Raw genomic sequence first — 4,534 nt, 5'->3', positions numbered from 1 at the left:
TTGCTGTCCCCTCAATATAAAGGACCTGCAGGAATGAGATTTCCTGCTCACTTGGATCTAATATGAATTAAAAAGAAGACTGAAGAGCTGGTAATATAGCTTCATAATTCAAAGGTGAAGAATTATATTTACAGCATCATCTTTTATTTTTGCTTTCTTAGAGCCCTGTTTAATGTTCATAGATATAACTAAAGTTACAGCCTAGCTATCTCTCTTATAGGGGGTTAGATATAGATAGATGGATAGATAGATAGATGGTAAATTGATAGAGGTAGAGATCTCGTGATAGAATTAATACAACATCCATATTTGCTAAAGGATCCAACGTTTAAAATATAGCTCCAGAATTTAAGTTTTGTGTCCTTTCTGAAAAATTATCCTCACTGAATGTTGACTCAAATAGAGCAAGCATGGACTTCTTGAAAACTTTTTGTTCTCCCCAATAAAGACGTAGAGTGTGGGAGAAAAGATAGTATTGAAAGAAGTGGTTATCGCTATAAGTATCAGAGCTAACTGAAAGTATATGGACCAGTCCTGAGTGAGAATTAAGCCCTGGAGTATATGGCAGGGCAATCAACACACACAAAAAGACAATGGCAGTCATCATGACTTTGAAGGGTTTGCTGGATTTCACCAGGTCCTTCTCTTTGATCTTGTGGGTCACTCTCCCATAACTGACATTGATGATGAAGAAAGGCAGAAGAAAGCTGTGTTGGACAGGGTTCTCTAGAGAGACAAAACCAGATTGCTAGTATTTATATATAAATATATTTATAAAGATAGATATATAACACGAGAAATGAACCGTTAAATTACATACAGCTAGATAATACAAGAAATTAACAGTTAAACTATAAAGCAGTAAGATACTAGCAGTCCTTTAAGTCTTGAGAGCCAGTCCTTCTGTAGAGAGAGCTGAGCTTTATATACTGAGGCAGCAAACAGCAAGGCAGGTCACCAACTGTTGGTCCCCAGCTCTAGAGACGAACACTCCAATCATTAGGGCTTAAAGGGAACTTAACTTACAGCGACACAGTCCACAGGTTAGGTGTCCCACAGGTAGTGTAGCTTGCAAATTGAGGCACAGAACAAGCAAGGCAGCCGCACGCAGGTCCAATGATTAAAGAACGAAAGGCAAGCAAGGCAAGGCTCACCGAGCCATTTTTCTCTCCGCCCTTCAATTAATCATACTTGTGTTTATCGGCCAGGCTGGCACAATAAACTATCGCAGAAGCCCACCAAGAAGCAGCTGGTGAAACAGACAACATGAACGCGTTTTTTCAGTGCCGGCATTTCTTCGCTTTCCCAGTTAGGGGACACAGAACTAGTGATTTCGACAGATCATGGTTCTGTTAGGGTTACTATGTGTCTCTCTGAAAAAGCAAAAAGTGAGTGCTGAGGAGAGCGGCAAAGGTCCAGCCTCCCAGGATGATGCTGGACGTCCTGCGGGGAGCGCGGTGCTGATGTGACCACACCGGGTACAGAGTGAGAAGGTAATGGTCCAGACGGATAGCGGAGAGGAAGAAGACAGAGGTGTACATTCCCAGAGACAACGTACAATTGAAGACCTTGCACAGCACCGTCCCAAAGGTCCAGTGGTTGTCCTGAAGGTAGCTGATGGCCATGAATGGGAAAATCAGCATTGAAATAAAATAGGAAAGGATGAGGTGAAAAAATAGGAGCACGTTCATGGTGTTTTTGATTTTGAAGTACAGCACCCAGAGATCGGGGTCGTTGGTGGTGATACCGGTGATACACATCGCGAACAGAGGGATGACAACCATCAGAGCCGGGAAGGGGGACCGTTTCCTACTGGGGGACAGGCATTGCCAGGGTGACGCGGAGAGTCGATCAGCTCCATAGCTTCGTGTGCGCACAAGGTTACTAGCTCGAAACCACCAGCTACCTCTCAGGAGAGAGGAGGCTTCCTACTTGTCCTATAGGACTGATATGAGTCGGAATAAACTCGATGGCAGTGAGTTTTGAGGCTTTGGAGAGCACTGTACAATTGTCAAGTGTCTTCTGAATCTTGTACAGAAAAGGAAAGTATACTGTAGAAGATAGGTGTCATTTTTTTCTTACAGATCAACAGCATCCACAATGCTTGTCTAGTGGCAGGTAGAGCATCCTGCTATGGATCCTCGCTGGTTTTCTGACCATTGATCACTCATGCATAGTGTCTCTTAGTCTGCTTCGAGAGTCAGAATATCTGACTAGCCAGAACATCGAGTCCTTGATTATTTAGGGCAACGAAACCTTTCTCAAAGCCATCTGAATTTTTGAGGGTCCCCTCTGTGTTGACCTCGGTGTCCTGATTTTTGCTTTGTTTGCGTCACTCTTCATCTGTATACTGATCCATTAGACACCTCACGATCGCACACGCTGGTGTGCTTCTTCCATGTACATTTTGGTGCTTCTGAGCTAAATGGCCGCTTGTTTATCTTCAAGCCTTTAAGACTTCAGACCCTATATCTTTTGATGGCCAGACACCATCAGCTTTCCTCACCAAATTTGCTTATGCACCTGCTTTTAAAAATAGTTTTATTAGGGGCTTATACAACTCTTATCACAATCCATACATACATCAATTGTGTAAAGCACATTTGTACATTCATTGCCCTCATCATTCTCAAAACATTTGCTCTCCACTTAAGCCCCTGGCATGGGGTCCTCATTTTCCCCTCCCTCCCTTATCCCCCCTCCCTCATGAACCATTGATAATTTATAAACTATTATTTTGTCATATCTTGCCCTGCCCAATGCCTCCCTTCACCCACTTTTCTGTTGTCTTTCCCCAGGGAAGAGGTCACATGTAGATCCTTGTAATCATTTCCCCCTTTCCAACCGACTCTCCCTCTATGCTCCCAGTATTGCCACTCACACCACTGGTCCTGAAGGGACCATCCACCCTGGGTTCCCTGTGTTTCCAGTTCCTGTCTGTAACAGTATACATCCTCTGGTCTAGCCAGACTTTCAAAGTAGAATTGGGATCATGATAATGGGGGGGGGGGGAGGGAGGGAGGAAGGAAGGATTGAGGAACTAGAGGAAAGTTGTATTTTTTCATTGTTGCTACATCACACCCTGACTGGCTCATCTCCTCCCTGAGACTCTTCTGTAAGGGGATGTCCAGTAACCTATAAATGGGCTTTCGGTCTCCACTCCACACTCCCTCTCATTCACAATGATATGATTTTTTGTTCTGATGATGCCTGATACCTGCTACCTTCAACACCTCATGCTTCTTCCATGTGGGCTTTGTTGCTTCTGAGCTAGATGGTCGCTTGTTTACCTTCAAGCCTTTAAGACCCCAGACGCTATCTCTTTTGATAGTTGGGCACCATCACCTAAGAAATGATCTTTTAGTACACTTCAGAAGGAGCATGGTCTGGCCAACCCATTGATTTGGATTTCTAGCTTCCAGAACCCTGAGATAATACATTTCTTTTGTTTAAAGCCACCACGTGTAGGATTCTGTCAAAACATCCCTAAAAAACTAATACATCTCATATCTATTTAATCCTTCATACACTTTCTTGTCTCTGTGCTAAGGCAAGAGGGTGCTCATTATTTTTCTTAGGGACTTTGGAAAGAACCCCTTAATGTCTTTGAGCCTTTATTTACTTTAAATCTCTTTCAAACTTCACAGATGTCCTGATGCAGATAGTCATTCTCACTACTATATTATATAGCAATTAAGTCTATTTTTCTATTAGGATCCCTATCCAAATAGAGCTGAGTTATAGATAATAATATTCCCAATTTTCAGACAGGAATACTGAGAATAATGTGACATAAAAATAGTGGAAAATCCTAGACTGGCACCCAACTATTTTCATTTTGAACTGGGGCTTATTATATTGCACAGTCCCCTAGCTATGTGACTGGAAAACAAATATTGGAAAATAGTCATAAGAAAAAGGCAGATGCATCCATGCTACTGTGACAAGAATTTTAGGAAGAAAGAGAGAGAGAGAGATGGCTGGAGAAACAACTGAACAACAACGAGTTTTAGGAGCACTCTGCTAATACACCAGCAACTGCGCCAGAGAAGTATGTGCAGTCTGAATCTATACATATTATAGTCTTTTAACTCCTGGGGGCAGTGCTATTCCAACCTTTATAGTCCCTATGAGTTGGAATCAACTCCACAGCCACAGGTTTAGACATACCAGGAGGAAGCAATTACCTGGGGATGAATTCTATGAAGTAACCTATCCACTAACCCAGGGCCTTTGAGTCGATTCCAACTTACAAAGGTCCCATAAAGGATTTCTGAGAATGTAACTCTTTATGGGAACAGACAGTGAGTTAGATAGTTTATTGTGCCAACCTGGTTGATAAACACATGTGGGGTTAATGGAAGGGTGGAGGGATAAATGTCTCGGTGTGCCTTGCCTTTTGAGTTCTCGTGTCTCTTGCTTTGTGATGGTCAGACCAGGGTGCAGCTGCCTTACTCAATTTTCTGCTTCAGCTGGCAAGGCTCACTTCCTGCCCTACATCCCCAAGGAGAAGCCCCATGGACCTACCCCGATG

The 4,534-nt window shown here is 43.0% G+C and overlaps 1 pseudogene; it reads right to left on the bottom strand.

Moving 5' to 3' along the window:
- Positions 1-328: 328 nt before the first annotated feature.
- LOC142440635 (putative G-protein coupled receptor 33) lies at positions 329-1,760 on the bottom strand (annotated as a pseudogene).
- Positions 1,761-4,534: the final 2,774 nt, after the last annotated feature.

Source organism: Tenrec ecaudatus, chromosome 2 (assembly GCF_050624435.1).
Source record: "Tenrec ecaudatus isolate mTenEca1 chromosome 2, mTenEca1.hap1, whole genome shotgun sequence".
Classification (NCBI taxonomy): domain Eukaryota; kingdom Metazoa; phylum Chordata; class Mammalia; order Afrosoricida; family Tenrecidae; genus Tenrec; species Tenrec ecaudatus.
Note: the sequence above shows the minus strand (reverse complement) of the source record. Positions and strands in the feature narration are given on the sequence as shown.